Source organism: Spea bombifrons, chromosome 4 (assembly GCF_027358695.1).
Source record: "Spea bombifrons isolate aSpeBom1 chromosome 4, aSpeBom1.2.pri, whole genome shotgun sequence".
In the NCBI taxonomy this organism is placed as follows: domain Eukaryota; kingdom Metazoa; phylum Chordata; class Amphibia; order Anura; family Pelobatidae; genus Spea; species Spea bombifrons.
Window position 1 is genome coordinate 103,790,348 of NC_071090.1, and position 17,944 is coordinate 103,808,291.

Here is a 17,944-nt window from a genome sequence, read left to right on the forward strand (position 1 = left end):
ATATGCCGCATGCTACGTGATCATAAAATGTGTTGTGTGTATCCAGCTGTAGGCTGCGCTTACATCATTATCAAGGCGCCGCTGGCCTTAAAGTGCCAGGGCCTCCTCGTCGTGTCCAGTCTGGCCCCCCGACTGGCAGCATTAGATACTAAAGCGCTGTATACATCACTAGTCCATGGCTGATAGATGTTGGAATGAAGAATAAAACAGGAGAGCAGTTACCGACGAAATAAAGAAGTTCAGGTGATTTTATGGGAAGCAGTTACACATGAAAAGTAAGGTGGAAGTACATCATACATAAAAAAGAAAATAATCATTACTGGTTACTTTCTTTCTCCTCATTTTTATTGTGTAGAAATCTATATTATTTTTAATAGTCTGCCTCCATTACCCTTATATAAAACCAAATTAAAGTGAAGTATCCTCATCCTTCTTGCTGCTTCCTCCCTCATCTCGGGCCCCAGAGTTATTTAAGCAGGTCTCTAATAAATCAGCGTCAGGATTACACTACTCCACTCGGCAGAACAATTAGGCTGTTATTTCCCTCGCCCGTCAGCTGGAGCCTGTTATTATCCACAAAGTCTGATTCAACCTCTGGACACTATGCAGTGTAATTATAGCTGCACTGTGAAATCAATGCCGGCCGTGGGAAGATGAATGGGATGTGAGGCTTGGTGACACGGACACGCCGTTCAAAGCCTTCAGCATCCTCCTCAAGCTGACACCTGGTACTCAGGCAGTGTCGCAGACACAGACTCTCACTGATGTGCTCTTGTCTTATTGTTAACGTCATGACACATACATGTTAATGAAGACAGAAATGGGTGACGCTCCGTCAACTCCACCTTTTATCTCCTCTTCCACTCCGTAGAACCGATTAGCTTTTTTTCCCCTGTTGCTAGATGTTCTTTATAGCTTTGCACGGGACAGTCACGACTTGTCAAGCTTGGCGGGACAGGAGTTTTGGGGGCTACTATCCAGGGGTCCAGTAGTGCTGTTACCCGATGTTCTGATTCGCCGGGAGTAGAAGTTGGAAGTTATGTGTTACTCTCTTAGTTATTCTCCCTCGGCCAGTCAAGGGCAGATCAAAGGATCTCCCCAACTGCCCCTGATCTCAAGTGCACACTAAAGTGGGACAGTGCCCAAAAATCAGGACTGTCCCAAAGAAAACAGGGCACTTGCAAGGTGTACCATAACGCCTCCTATTACTCAATATAAGCTCTCCCTATAACTCCTTTTATTGCCCATGTAAACTCTCCTTATAAATCCTCCTATTACTCCTATGTATCCCCTCTCTATAATTTCTTATATCACTTTATAGAGAACCCATCCCTATACCTCCAAGTATTATTCAATATAACATCTTTCTTTAACTCCTACTGCTTCCCATTCCTTGTAATCTTCCCCTTTTATCCATATGCAAGTAGGTAGAGTTCCTAATTATGAATGTACAATTGAAACTATCTTTTGATCTATACATATGCTAGGAATGATGGCCAGCGCAAGAATAGAACTCAGTACAAATCAGACCTGTCACCTTTTTTGGCAGACATTACTAATATGCAGTATTCTTTTTTTTTATGACACGCAAGCTCAGTGTCTCACACTTTTTATTATTGCAATATTTCTTCTCTCCAGCCATTCGGAATTGTCTTTTGTACAGAAAATGTTTTATTTCAAGATTAATTGGCTTGATTTGCATTGAGTTTGCTCTGTGAATGTAAAAATATGTCAAACATACCGAAAATAAACTTTTTTTTGGAGAACTGTTTGGAGAGGATATGAGGGGTTGGATTGCTCCCTTTCCATATTTGTTATACCTCGTTGACGTTTCAACCCTCAATTTCCCCATCATTTTTCATTAGCACCCTGATGTATGTGTGGCTCCTGGTAATCATTCATAGCCGAAGCAGAGCTGGCACTGTTTATAGACAATACATGTGTTTGGGTAGAGTAGTGGTAGCTAAAAGGTACATTTCTAGCTTTTGTTGAACTATAACCCTATGATCCTCAGCTAACCTTATTTTGGGGAAGAATTAAAAAAGACACAGGTCCTGGACAAAGCAGTCATAAATGACAAACTTCCCAAGTGTCCTTGTTTAGTATGAACAGTCCTTCTTTGGAACCCAGTCCTTCTGTCTCCCTTCTCCCTCCCATGGTTGCTAGGTATGAGGGTATCACATGGTCCTACACCCCCCCAAAAAACACAATAATGTGTATGGAAACAGGACAATTTTAAATATATATATTTTTGATATTTCGGGGGGACATGTCTAGTAAAGCTGTCTCTACAAGTATATGGCATTTTTGACCTTGGAGGTGCTTCTAGTCTCCCTGATGTGTCACAGGCCCATGCATTGAATGGGGTCCAGATGGTCCCTTTGTGGAGATTTGGTGCTGGTGGCCCCTCTCAGGACTCCCAATGGCCAGCATTGCAAGCATGTAATTAGCAAAATGTAGTTACTCTAGGTTCTCCAGGTCAAAACTTGGTGGGAGGAGGATGTGGTGGGACAGGGCAGGCAGGCCCTTCTTTAGGATGGACCGGTGCCAAGATTTCTGATGGAGGCCCTGGATACATTCATGTAGGATATTTTAGGTCTGTTAGGTTTTATGTTTTAGGCCATAGAGTTATCCTACAGGTAGGTCCCTAGTGAGCTTTAATTTATAGTCCATGGCTATCCATTAGTCTGCACGTAGATTTTGTCAGCATGTCTTTATTTGTGCAGAACAACCACTAATGTGTTTGGTTCTTAGTCTACAAAACTGTATATTTATCTAATGGCTATAGAACTAAATAGATTTATCTACTGGAGAACCTCATGATTCAATCTCTATGGTCTTAACCTTTTGAAGCTGTGTCGTCACATGCATTTTCTTACAATCATTTTTAAATGTCAGTCTAAATCATTAAACTCTGCAAACACCTTGAAATCCAAGTAAATGAATCAAAATTGGTTCGGTTTTGAAAATTAGCATTCTGGGATTCCAAAAATCAGCTAAAGCCTTTTCGACTATTTTTACTTCAATAATACAAAAGTTGAAATCCTTCATTAGCCTTATTTTTGATTTAACGATTATTGGTACTTTTATGTTGCTACGGACAGGCTTTAGGAAGACTTTCTATGTGTCCTCAGTGATCTATTGATAATTATCAATGCGGTTGAGTAACACGATGAAAAGGGAAAATGTATTTTACTTAGTGATAGCAGAAAAGAAATTGGCTTCATTATTTAGAGAAGAAGGGCATGAAGGAGGGAATGACAGGGTGATTTGGGTGCTAAAGGAGGACAGTCTCCTCTAAAAAAGGACACTTGGGAGCTATGTTATGTATATAGCTGGATAGATACTCCACTTATCAACCACACTTGAAGAAGTACTGTACTTTTAATATCACAACTAAACCTTCAATTCTCTTGTTCATTCTTGAATACTTCTTCTCTTTTTAAATATAGTTCCTTTGTATTCTTCTTGGAATCCCTTTATGTTTTAAAGGTTTTTTTACAAAATGTTTGTGGAGTCTGGTAAGGTGGGTGTTACGGACACAGTACATGCTTAGAATTAACTTCTATTTACTTAGTACTTGTGTAATTTGTTTGATAATAATGCCAGTGTTGCATGACGGATAGGAGGTGTCTGAAGATATGACATCATACACCAACATGTGGGTTTTAGGGATGTGTGGCACCAAGATTGCTATGGAGGCTGGGCCAGCTAGGTACAATCCGCCATGCTGTATATTACATTAGAGATTTCTGATCCCTCTAACCAGCCAGTTGAGCAGTGGCCCCGCCCATTTCCCCTTCAAATGGGGATGTTTCCTCCCTGATGTCAGCAGGAACTCCCCCTATGTCGACAGCCAGCACACTGACATCAGCGGGACCCCCCCACCGGCGTCAGCAGGACCGCCCACCGACATCAGCGGGACCACCTACCACAGTCCTGGCCGGAACCCAGAAGTTCCCAGATATGATTATGGTTCAAGAAAGCTTACTAATGCGCCAAGGGGCTTTTAGGGCCCTGGGATTTGTAGGACCCACCGCACTCTGGGTCTGCATTATGCCCCTTGCTATATACATAATGCAAACCCAAACAGCTTGTTGTGAATAAATTGCTCCAGGTGTTTGACGTGCCACCACGTGAATCCACAATTGCCAAGGGAGTCGCATTAATCTTCCATTTTCCTTTCTAATGCAGATTTCCCAGCAGATCTTTAATGTCATTTACGTGCTGTTTATAATATAGTAAATCAGCTGCTTTTAGTTTTCTCCAGCACCAGGTACATAAACTGTCAAGTGCATTAAAACTATGACAACACTATCAATAACAGAGCAGTGAATAATCTTGTTATTTCTTAGCGAGAGGGCAATAAAATGCACAACAACAGGATTTGTCACCTTAAGTAAAGATTGGGCAGAGAAACTATTACTTATCTTTTAAGGCATGGCAAACTCTAGGAGGGAACCCGCTAAACTTGATTTTTTTTAACAAAAATAAAAACATCCGAGCAGCAAAGACCTTAACCCCTTAATGACAAAGCCCGTACATGTACAGGCTCAAAATGCATTGTTTTCAATGGGTTTAGGGACCGCCCATTGTCCTTAAGGGGTTAAACCTTGCTCTCGTCTTAGATTTAGGGTGGGCACATATCGACTAATAAATCCTTAATTATTTTTGATCTTTAGAGATTCTTTGAGTTCGGGTATAGTGCCAATAGACTGGCGGAATGCAGATGTGCCCATATTTAAGAATGGGTTAAAAAATCTCACCAGGCAACTACAAGCAAGGGTTGCTAGAGGCATACATTCAAGAACACATCTTCAATCAGAATATAGTTTGTAGAAGCCAGCGTGGTTTTGTGAAAGACAGTAAAAATATAGAGCTATGTGTGGCAGTCGATGTGATCTTTTGGATTTTGCTAAGGCATTTGTTTTACGGTTTCACCCCAAAAGGTTGCTGTACAAAACTTCAGACATAGGCTTAGGGGCAAATGTTTGTACTTGGATTGAACATTTGCTAAAAGTTAGAATGCAAAGAGTTGTTGGACCAATGTATTAATTTAGAGGTCCGCCCCTGGTCCTGTTCTTTTTAATTTGTCTATTTATGATCTCCCATATTGCATCGAGAGCCATGTCTCAGTGTTTGCTGATGACACAGCATCATCAACTGGACAGGCAAGTAGCAAATGAAGACAAATGTACAGTTATGCATCATGGGAAAATTATAACAACCCAAGGGAAAAACTACTAAGGAGAAGGACTTAAGAATAATTGTAGACAACAGACTTATCAGTAGTGCTCAATGCCAGTCAGCAGCTGCAAAAGCCAATAAGGTATTGGCATGTATAAAATGGGGTATTGATTCACCGGAAGAGGATATCATCTTGCCTCTTTATTCAATGGTAAGACCTCACCTTGAATATGCAGTGCAGTTATTGTCACCGGTCTTTAAAAAGGACATTATGGAACAAGAAAAATTGCAAAGGAGGGCCACAAAAATGAATAAGGGGATTGGAAGAACAGAGACTAAAAGTTGTATCTATGTAAATGACATCTCAGAGGGATATTGTAACATTGCATAAATATTTGTGAGACTGATATAAAGATTCCTCCAGATACCTGTTCATTAACAGAAATGTACAAGGAACTCAGTCCTCTGAGACTGGAAGAGTGGACATTAAAGTTAAAGAATTCACTGCAGAGAGAGGTGGTTCTATCAAATACAATGAATGCCTTCAGAAAGGATATGGATATGGGTTTTTTGTTTATTTTTTAGAAAAGCAGAACATACAGGGCTATAAATAACAGAATTAATATTTTAGAGCAGATTTCAGAAGAAATTTTACTGTTTAGAGCCATGAAGGATCCCCCCCCTACGTGGCAGAATAAAAAAAACAATAGCTTAATTGAGAATTGTTATGCCTTCTTTTAGATCAAAACCAGAATGGGTAGGTAGAAGGATCACACTTGATGGGCGTAGGTCTTTTTTCAACCTAAATTACTATGTTAGTATGTATTAATATCTACCACTTCTACTGGAAAGTGTTTTCACTTATCTACCACTCGTTCAGTAAAGTAATACTTCCTTACATTACATCTAAGCTTTTCACTTTCTACTTTCAGACTATGACCTCTTGTCCCCTGTGGTTGAACAAAACTGTGAATTGTTGTCTAGCTGTACCAACCAAGTATTCCATTGAGGAGACCCTCTGATGTTCCCTTACTGGTCCATTGAGCTGTGAAATAGTTCAAGTTCTGTGATGTTGCATGATGCCATGCCTTGGCTTCAGTAGATCCCTACATGCCTCTTGTAGTGCCCTGTAGCCCGGTAACCCCCTTAAGGTGTAAAAAATAGCTCTGGTCCAGAAGGTTTAAACACTTAAAGGGAAACAAACATACCATTAAAGGGGCTGCTCAACACAAAAGTACGACGGTGGCAAATGCTTTAGTTCCCAGGCAAGCTGTAAGCATTTACATTTTTGGAGGATGAGCAAACATTACTGAAAAGGTTCCCGTTGAGAGCAGAATGTTCTAACATATAACCCATTGCTGCTTGGGAAAGGATAATTTAATTGTAGCGAGGGCGATGTGGAGAAGTCAGTGGCCTGGAGATCTCTTCCTGATGAAAAGTACTCTCGAGAAATCTTTTCACTGATCTTGATTACATTAGTGTATGTATCTCTTAAAGATGTCTTGCCTCTTTAAAAATGGGATATATATATATATATTTAGTAAAAAAGAAAGGAGAAGGTGGCGATCTGTCCATCTATTTCCTAAAATATTTCCATCATATAAAAACCATAGAATTGTATTTAGCAACCCTTTAGCCTTCTCATTCTTGTCCCCTGGCAAAAATTATTGTGAATGCTCAGTAACTTTGAGACACAGATTCTTCCCAAAAGAGTTGAATAAGCAGATTTTATTGCTCGTGCACACGAGGGAGTGTCATCAGCCAGACTACTCTCTCTCCATGAAAACAACACATGTCTTATATACCTTTACAAACAAGACCGCTACGTGCTAAGATCTGTCTACGTAGCAAGTGTCCTGAAATATACATACAGAAAGATACAGAAAACCATTCATCCTATTATGGTCAGTTTATGGCAAAGACCATGTTTGCAGCTGAGATGATCAATCACTTCTGACCCCCCTCATTGTGGTCCTTGAATAGACTTGGTCAGTTTCTTTTAACTTACTTGGAGCAAGAAATAGCCAAACAGCTGTCCACTCTTAACCTTTCATTGCACATAGAGTCACACAGAAAAGGACACTCAGGGTTAACATAAAAATGTCTGCTGAGAAGCTGAAGGCACATATTCAATATTCACAGTCCTCCCTTTTTATTCTTAACAGATCCTGTTAAGTAATCAATAATTTGTTTTTGGACGAGATGGAGCTCGTTGCATAGCGAACCATGCGTCCATTAATTCCATTTCATGTGGATCATCATACAATGTGTCATCCAGAGTTTCCAGATCTTTAAAATTGGGGGAATTCTTCACCTTCCAACAAAGGCATTGCGTGGCTAGTGCCAGTACACTTTACACTCAGCGACTTAATTAGTAGAAAGAAAACATACGCACATACAATAACAAACAAAGCCACAATCATACCAGTCACCAGTTTTGCTCCAAGTGAACCGAGCCATTTTTCAAGGCCAAATGGATCCCATTCCTCATTGGTTTATAAAACTAAACCCATTACCTAGTTCCCGTGAAACCCCTGACCTGCCACAGGGACACCCAACACAGGGAGCACCCGCAGCATGTGGAACAAACCCACACACCCAACATGACTGATCACACCCGAAGCTCCACAAAACATTCTGCCTATGTCAATATACAAACCATCCCTCTCCTATGGTACTCTAATATCCTCCCTTTGTATCTGACAATAGAGTTGACCATTTCTTATTAGACTGATAAAGAGAATTCTACCAACATGCACAATCCCATAAAAATCTAACAAGACATGCAAAAAAAAACATTTAGATCTTTCTTTCGGCTTTTCCAATATTTTGCTGCATGGTTTCACGAGTGGCCTCTTGGCCTTTCTCGGCTTTCCCACGTAGGTTAGTCAGCTAGGGTTATTGTGCCTGTTGGAGGACTAACGTGTTGATTTCCTTGGAGTTGGAAAAAGCTTTATATGGCTGCAATGAATACAAGAAGCAATCTCAGCTACCTTTACAGCTCTGTTAGTTACAAGCAGACATGATATGGGAATTTCCAGCAAAGTTGAAGAACTTTCTTTCTTTTAAAAACTCTTGACCAATACGTATTCTCCTGGTTGGATTTGGTGAATTGGTTTGTCGTCCTGTGTCCGTGCGCACTGCTTGCACCTGTGATTTGAGAGACTTAAAGGACTTCATTAGAGTCTTACAATACACGCTAATTGTGTCATCTATCATAGCATGATCATGCACTAATACTTCTAGTGAATTAGCTGCTAGCATAGGACGTCCCATTATGAGCTCGTGAGGTGTAACCTTTATGGCTGCATGAACTGAGTTTCGCATAGACATTAATGCTAAGGGTAAAGCTTCTGGCCAGAGCATATGGGTTTCTGCGCATATCTTGCTAATCTTATTTTTTTAAGACTCCATTAGGTCTTTCTACTTTTCCTGCACTCTGAGGGTGATATGGACAATGGAGATGGTACACAATACCTAAAACTTTAGCAAGATCCTGTACTATATTAGCAGTAAAGAGCATTCCTTGATCTAAAAAGATGTGCAGAGGTATACCATATCTAAGAATAAATTCCTGTAGTAATTTCTTTTCTACTGTTCTTGCCTCTGCACGTTGGCATGGGTAGGCTTCTATCCAGCGGGAATATGTACATACTATAACAAGGACATATTTATAATGCAAAGATCTTGGCATTTCAATAAAGTCAATTTGCAAACTTCTAAAGGGTCCCATGGGACACGGAGTCTTCCCATGCTCTTGTATGTGTACTCGCTTACCCACATTGTGATGTTGACAAATAACACATTGTAAACAATATTCTTTAACAAGGGGCCGTACACCTGTGGCCCACCAATCAGCTAGTATAGCTTTAATCATTGCTTCACTAGACACATGACTCAGGCCATGCGCTAGTCTGATAATATAGGGAGCCAAATCAGGAGGTAAAACTGGTAAAAAAAATTTGAAGGCCATGCCAAAAACCAAAAAAACATTTTCTTCCACTCCTCCCTTTTGTTCCCAATATTGCTGAGTTTTCTCATCAATTTGGGAATAAAATTTCTTTAAATCAAATGGGAATTGTTAGTGAGGTGGGGTCTGCATTAGCAGCTCCTTGAAAAAGTTATGTGAAGGCAAGCCTGCCGCTTCTTTAGCAGATTTATCAGCTAACTCATTGCCTTTTGATTCTGCATCAGTGCCCTTGGTATGAGCTGCAATTTTAATTACAGCTATTGCACTAAGCATCATGAGAGCATCTAACAATGCTTTTACATGTGTATGGTTAAAAATAGGAGAACCTGATGAAGTAAGGTAACCTCGAAATCGCCAGATGGCACCAACATCAAAGGCATATCCAGAATCACTATATATGTTCACTTTCTTTCCTGTAGCTAATATACATGCTCTAGTGAGAGCCACCAACTCTGCCACCTGTGCTGAAAAATTAGCAAGTAAAGGTCCTAACTCAATCACCGGAAAACAGTCAACAACAGCGTAGCCAGTCCTTCTTTTGTCCTTTTGGGTCAATGAAGGATGAGCCATCTACAAACAAAATTTATATCAGCATCTGTAAAAGATATCCACTGTCTACAGTATCCTGCCATTCCCAGAAAAGCACGTAACTGTTTCTTTGTACGGGGCACTGGACAATTGATAATAGGGGTCAACCTATCAGGATAGATCTATAACCATGGGAAATAAGCTGTCCTAAGTATTTAACTTCAGGGAGACACCACTGCAATTTCAGTTTGTTCACTTTAAGTCCTTTCCTAGCCAGCTCCTGCAACAGATGAAAGGAATCTGCAACACACACTTCTTCAGTAGGGGATGTGACAAGTAAATCATCCACATTATAAATGCAAATAGTTACTGACTGTCTTTATGCAAAGGTATGCTAAAGAAAGCAGAACTTAGATCAATTACAGTGAAATATTTGGCCTCTGAAGGGATAGAGGACAGGATAGTAGTAGGGTTAGGAACAACAGGAAAAATGGGCTGAACAACTGCATTTCTTAAATCATAGGGGTGTTTAACATCAATAGAAGGAGGAGGGGAAATTGGATGCAGAGCAGGAGGGGAAGCAGTAGATTGGGATAAGGTTGATAGAGATGAAAAGGGTGTCGGGACAGAATGGGGAGGGGTGTGAACAGGTTCAGGAATGAGAACAGGAGCATCAGCTCCAGGGGCAACATGATTATAAGGGGGAGGATTAAATATCAAATCATCAATAGTCATATCATTGTTAGTAAGCAATGGAGGATATAACTTATCAACAAGTACAACATTCTGAGATTCTTTCTGCAGTTTTTTATCAGTTTCCTCCTTCCTAACAGGATAAAGGGAACTGGCGGCCGCCTGAGGGTGTTGGGAGTTTTCAAGTGGAGCAGACTCATTATGCTTTCTCCAGATTTTGAAACCTTCCCTAAACCACATACAAAACACTCTCCATTCATTTTTGGAGACATGTGACATGTCTTTCTTTAAAGTCATACGGAGTCCTTTTAAGGATTCCATATTTAAAGATCCCTGTGAGGACCAACAATAAAAATTATCCTCATCTGATTCTGAGGCCAATTTCCATTTATACATATATTTCCCATCTCTTTGCCATGCTTCTTAATCATGGTTTCTAGAGGGGACCCCGGGGTAACTCTGGAGAAAAGATTTCCCATCTTATTCTCCTCTACACAAAACACAAATCTACAATAGCGGGTTAGGCTATGTACTTCTACAATAGCGGGTTAGGCTATGTACTTCTACAATAGCGGGTTAGGCTATGTACTTCTACAACAGCGGGTTAGGCTTTGCACTTCTACAACAGCGGGTTAGGCTATGCACTTCTACAATAGCGGGTTAGGCTATGCACTTCTACAATACCATACAATACAATAACTTACTTCTTATAAACATACAAAATAGAATAACATGCATGCATCTTACTTACTCAACTCTTATGGATCCCGTCATTCAGATAGGTACCCAGTGGCCGACCCCCGTATCCTCTACCCAATACTTTACACTAAAGGCTTTCTTTTAAAAGAGGTGCCTCTTACCTTTTTTTAGATGAGCTCAATGTTGGGTAAAGGATCGTGAGTCTGCACCGTCTGGATCCTGAGTCCGAAATGTGGGATCCCGGACGAGCCCCCAACTGTGAATGCTCAGTAACTTTGAGACACAGATTCTTCCCAAAAGAGTTGAATAAGCAGATTTTATTGCTCGTGCACACGAGGGAGTGTCATCAGCCAGACTACTCTCTCTCCATGAAAACAACACATGTCTTATATACCTTTACAAACAAGACCGCTACGTGCTAAGATCTGTCTACGTAGCAAGTGTCCTGAAATATACATACAGAAAGATACAGAAAACCATTCATCCTATTATGGTCAGTTTATGGCAAAGACCATGTTTGCAGCTGAGATGATCAATCACTTCTGACCCCCCTCATTGTGGTCCTTGAATAGACTTGGTCAGTTTCTTTTAACTTACTTGGAGCAAGAAATAGCCAAACAGCTGTCCACTCTTAACCTTTCATTGCACATAGAGTCACACAGAAAAGGACACTCAGGGTTAACATAAAAATGTCTGCTGAGAAGCTGAAGGCACATATTCAATATTCACATTATGAATGAAGCAAAATTTTAATTGAGATAATACAATTTTAATACAAGAATGATTTCTTGTATGAGTTTGGGTATTCAATAGCATTGGGAAAGTTCTTACTAATGCCTTTGGTGTTAGCAAGGCACGCCACCCAGGGCCGGACTGGGGACAAAAAGGCCCTGGCACTTGACAAATTGACATTAGTGCGGCTGACGTATGGATATGAGCGGTCGTACGTTATGTTTCTCTCCTCGTGCTGCTCAACATTTGGGCTTCAGGAGAAAAAAAATGAAGACAGAGTGGATCTGTAGAAAACTCTAATTATATAACTAAATTGATGAAAGCCAATGTGGTTTTCATTTGTCAGAATTGATATAAATCATCCACAACTTTAAAAACCACCGGAAAATAAAGTAAAACCTCTATGGCATTTGCAGTCCATGACTTAATCCATTACCATCTTAAAGCATTAGCATAACCCATACTATTTATCCTGCAATCCGATCATAATTAAGCTCCTCCAATGTGAACCATCTTAAAAACCTAATACATATCAAGCCACAAAATATTGAGACTGTCCTTTCAACCAAAATCTACCCCCTTAATGTGCCGAAGTGATACATTACAAAAAAATTTATAATGGTACCAGGACGGAATTTCACCGGTTTCTAATCTCATAAAACCAACCAACGGATACATGTTAATGAGTTTGCTGAATCCATTTATAGTAAGTCTATATGTGTCTGAGCTCTGAACAGCTATTGACCCAAAAAGTGTACTTTTCCGTGGCAGGGAGAGATATCATAGCTGCCAACATTCCTGAATGTACTGGGGAAAGCCTGACAACAAGCATGATGTCACAAATGTTGGACTTATGATAGTTCAAACTAGTTTGCAAAGTGCAACAAGGGCCAGCAGCCCCATGAACTTTTTTTTGTAATAGCCCTTTTGTCCTATTACTTTAAATTCTAAGTCCTCAAAGCATTTAACATAACCAAAAACTATTCGGACAAATCTTAAGTATTGTTTTTGGTCCAAACTTATTTTGTTCCCTGCCCTTTCGGTTCGGACGAAATTCTGAGGGCTTTCTTGTACGGTGATGACATTCATTGTCACCCAGTCTCGTTCGCACATTCTCGCTCTCTTTCATCTCTCAATGTCTCCATATGTTATCTGACAACTACGTCTGTGTCTCTGTTTCTATGTCTCCTTATCTACAGCTCCTCTTCTTGTTCTCCTCCTTTTTCTTCTCCTGGCTCTTCGCTGCTACCGGCTCTCCCCTGTATTATCCTGGCCTTTTCCACGTACCTCCACAATGGGGCAGAGCCTCCGCGCATACCATCTCCCCCAACTAGAGGTATGTGGGAGCCGTTGTCCCCATGGTGCGGAGGCTCCATCTTCTTGCGGAAGTAGTCTAAGAGGCTAGATTGATCCAGGGAAAAAAGAGAAGTGTTTATGAAGAGGAGAAGAACAAGTGGCGGAGCTGAACAAGAAGTGAAGACATGGAAGCGTTTGTCGGACCAGGGAGGTAGACCTTGAAAGAGAGAGTAAGAGAGAGTGGAAGAGGAAACAAAAAGAAATTCAATAAAAATTCTGAGCTTTTTCCTTAATTTTCGTTTGTTTCGCTGGGGCTCATTTTCACACATTTGTATGAATGAATGAAATTGGCAAATTTTGGTAACTTTAAATGGTTGGTTTGAATCTGAATACAAAAGTCTAACTATTGGTTCTTGTATGGACAAATGAGAACAAATATATAACGAATATCCAGAGTCTACTAAATACCTACTCAGGGGATATGTGTCATTCAATGGAAACCACTGTGATTCCTCCAATTAATTGTAGATGTATTTTTATCAAAACCTAATTCAGAAACATTAGGACATCTCTATGCCCTTCAATTTGCCCCGCATATAAATCAGCATTTAATTATTCAAATAATACTGAAGGCTGCAGATAAACTAAAAATAAATCACGAGAGGATGTTTGGAGAAATAATGAATATTTTAAATATTAAAAGCATTACACTGTGAAGTAGATTGTTTTTGTTGGTTTTAGAAGATCGGGTAAGAGGTTGGAAATTTTATGAAGGTTAATCATCCCCATGTGACGATCCATTTTATTTTAAAGATTGTCCCATTTTGGTTTTACTTTGCATTTCAAAGTTAATTTAGTGCCCTTTGTTAGGCTCCCTGATTCCTTCCATACCTCCTGGATCAGACAATCAGACTATAGTAAAAGGATGAGTGGACCAGGGACAGACAGAGGATGACTAAGTGGGCCTGGCAGCCAGGAACCCTCAATATGAAAAAGACCCAGTAGCAACATATGATGTTATTCTGTATTGATTAGAGCGTAATAGCCATGACTGTGGTAGCCTCGATTTTCCAGGCTAGGCCTAACCCCCCATTAACCTCAATAATGACACCACACACCATTGAATATGGATAAGAAAAGGCCACAGCCAATTTTATTTATTAGAGTCATTGTCAGGCCAAAACCTGAAACCATAAACATAGGTGCGTTAACAAGGACAATGACTCAAAACACAAACATGTAAATATATACAATAAACACAATGGACACACCAAGCTTGCCAAGTAATCCAGGTACCATAACCAAATACCACTTAAGGAAGGGACTTACCCGGATGGACAGCCAAGAACCTCCCACCAGTTGTTACCAACAATTCATTAACCACCACATTAACCCCCTGGATACCTGGCAAGCTGCCGCCCCACAGACTGTGACAAAAGAACACACACCAAAAATACAAATATAAAGGGAGGGAGGGTGGGACACGCAACCAGGTAAGATGACCACAAGAATGCAGCCACTTAAATAATCTACCCCTAACTCCACCCCCAAATTTCCCGCCAAAAAGCCTACCCCTCCTCTGCACAACAGTCAGGGCCCACTATAGCCCATGTTGGCCCCCCTGTGGGCATCTGATCACCCACTAGAATGCACCATCTTTCCTTTTGGTCTGTCTTTGTATTTGATAAATAGGGCATAATCCTGTCTTTACCGACCAGAGTAAGACACCACTAACAACTGGTTTTCCTGTTTACTAAATAAGACAGCTTTTTAATGTTTCTTTTCAGCAAACCTAAAATCAACCCATACCATAGAGTAACAGAAAACAGAATTCATTTGTGTTTTCAAGACCCTTGAATTTTATGTTGTAGAAATCAAAATCCATACTTTTAAGCTTGACATTGCTGCTTAGCAATACCATCCATATTAATAGTTTCAATTTTTATATTGTATGTGTCAATCATTCTTAATTTTATTCAGTGTTGTTACTTCTAACAACCTGTCTCTATGTGTAACTTAAGGAAGGAACCATCTGTATTTTATCGTGTTATTTTATTCTCTGATACATTTTGTGACAGGTCTTGCTGCTACAGTTTAGCAGATAAACCCCCTTTTGTACTGCTGCTTCCTGTATTATGCAAAGCTGAAGGTATAACAGCCCCCCGCTGGGCAGAAAAAATTCTTGGCAAAAAATCATATAGATTTATCTATGGAGGCCGACAGTGCATCTCTATGGGTTTTCTTTTATGTTTTCTGACTGTGACTGCAGGAAAGTAAGACTACTTTCCAACTTCCTGAAGCGGAACAAAATTAACAAAGCAAAGTACTGCTTTGTTAACCCCTTGATGACAGATGACATGCCAGACACGTCGCGAAAACGTTAAGTTAACGAGAATTGACGTGCCTGGGTGAAGAAATCAATCTACAATTGATTTCTTCACCCAAGCAGTGTTACTGTAATGCCTCGATGTCGAGGCATTAAGCAACACCGAGATCGGCGGCAGGGGCCCCATGAGGCCCCTCCTCCAAACGTCAAAGTCCACCATATATTGTATGGCAGCGGACACCTGGTTTAAAAGAGCTTAGGAGGCGATGAATCACAAGTGAAGGTACAGGGTGAGGTGAGAGGACGAGAGAATCTCAGAAACGTTGAAGCACCGTTGTCACAAAGGGTACAAAAAATAAAATCAGCCATTATTACGATAGGGTAAAGAAAATAATGACATGATTTCCCCTTTAAATAACCAAATAAGCAGTCACATATTCAGGCTTGGGCGACTAGGGCTGGGCCTAGGAGGTGCAGGTCCGGGGGGGGGGCTTCAGCAGTCCCCCTGCTGCAAAACCTTGAGGTAGATCGCCCAATAATCTGGGCCGGCACAGCCTTCGTAGACTGTTTATATCCATTCCCGTACAATTATTGAGTTTATGAAAGTAAATGATGATAACAATTTACACGAAGAACCCAATTATTGTTTTTTTGTTCCTGTGCCAGGGATATCCCAAAACTGTGAAGTAAAATACACGCAACAAATGAGCACATTCCCAAATGTTGTGATTTATTGAAAATAAATAAGAACAAGAAGAAAGCGTCGGAATTGAAAATCAGAAATTACAATTAGTCTCCCTCTTAGTAACACATTTGAAACATGTGGTAAACGCTTCCAATATGTGCACACCCCATTAGCAAACATCTGTTAAAATAAAAATAACCTTGGAATGGGAATCCAAACACAAAACACAATCTGGACAGATTAGGATGGGTGTTAACGCTGCCTCACTGCCCGTCAGTTTAGCTTGTGGATCGGAAAAGAATGAAACATATTTGTATACTCAAACGGTTATGGTCTCTGGTTTTAACGCAGTCTGCATTTGATTCCCTCTGTGAATGGGTTATATGAGCAAGGAGACAGCATGAGGAACGGACATGCCTAATGGTCCATAAAGACTTTTCAAAGTCCTTCAGACTCGGAAACAAAGTATTTATGGTAACATTGGTGGGAAAAAAAAGTTAATATTAGAGATTCTGAAATGCTGGTATAATTACAGTACTTGGCCATCCACAAAGTCCAATCCCAGAAATACGGTGAGGAACAATAGCAAGGGAGGTTCCAACCAAACTTCCATATCTTGAAGTACGTATTTGGTGGCAGAGAGCGTAAACTGGAGAGGCTACCCTACGGGAGAAGCTGCCCTCAATCTGTAAAGTACCATCTGATAAGAATCTGGAATGATACAGTTCCAAGTCCCAACCATGATGTCCTCTCTTTAAACCGGCCTGCCTGCACTATTATGAGTTTTGTCTCCACCAGTTAACCGTCTTCTGAAAACAGCAAGCGCGTCGTCGATTTCCTTTGGCAATTGAGCACTCAAGTTTAGATCGAAAAAAATGTGAAGCCACTTTCAATGGACTTTTTCATTTTGAAGAGCACTTGCTTGCCTAACCCTTTAAACTGTCCACTTGTATACGGCAGTAGAAGTGATTAGAATTTGCATGGCTCCTTTGAGAGGTCATTAAGTATACTCTGTTTCCAATGACACGCGCAATCAGTGCCTCTTTAAGGAGCCTGTCATTTTGAAATCATTATGTTTCTCCTACATCTCCTACGGGAAGTCTATGTCCCTGTCTCGGTGACACAAACACCTTGTTACTGGTTATTCCATTCCGTTGGAACTTGGCTCTCTCAACTATCATCAAATAATACATTTTTCCACAAAATAATGTCAGGTTACATTGATTGAATATCCACGTTTCTTCATCCTACATTCTTCCTTACATCTTTACTGCATAGTACAATCCCAACAAATTTAACTCTTTCAGAGTATATTGACCCTACAATGGAGCCGACTGGGGCGTTTTTTTTGGTTGTTTGTTTTGAAGCGGAGGAGAGAGAGAGGGGCACCGAGTGGTTTTCGCTTACCCGCTCGGCGCCCCTCTCTCTCTCCTCTGCGGCGCGTCTCCCTGTTCAGTCTCGGTGCTGGCTTGTAATGATGAGCGCCGGAAGTGGCGTCAATTTCCGGCGCTCAGCATTACAAACCGGCACCGTGGCAGAGCAGGGAGACTCGCCGGAGGGACTCTTTAAAGGTAAGTACCGGGGGGGGGAATAATGGCGTCAGCGAAGTTTAAAATGCCGCCGGCGCCCGCGTCGGCGGGGGGGGGCGGCATTTTAAACTTCGCCCCAGGCGGCGTTAAGTCTTCGGCCGGCCCTGCTGACACCCCTTCAATGGGGAGTTAGCCTGACTAGCTGATCGCCTATGTATTTTTTTTTTACTACTTACCTCCTAAATAACACCCCCGGTGATGGGGTTTTAGGAGAGGGTGTCCTTACATTTTAAGAAAAA

General features: G+C 40.8%; 1 protein-coding gene and 1 long non-coding RNA gene across 2 annotated transcripts in view; one reads left to right on the forward strand and one right to left on the reverse strand.

Annotated features, from left to right (window-relative positions):
- OLFM2 (olfactomedin 2) overlaps positions 1-17,944 on the forward strand; it is a 103,848-nt gene that overhangs the window by 12,177 nt on the left and 73,727 nt on the right. The window lies entirely within an intron of this gene.
- On the reverse strand, positions 8,243-11,747 carry LOC128492438 (uncharacterized). Its single transcript, XR_008354094.1, has 2 exons — positions 11,239-11,747; positions 8,243-8,352 (listed from the first exon to the last, which is right to left on the reverse strand). It is a non-coding gene; the product is annotated as an uncharacterized LOC128492438 (long non-coding RNA).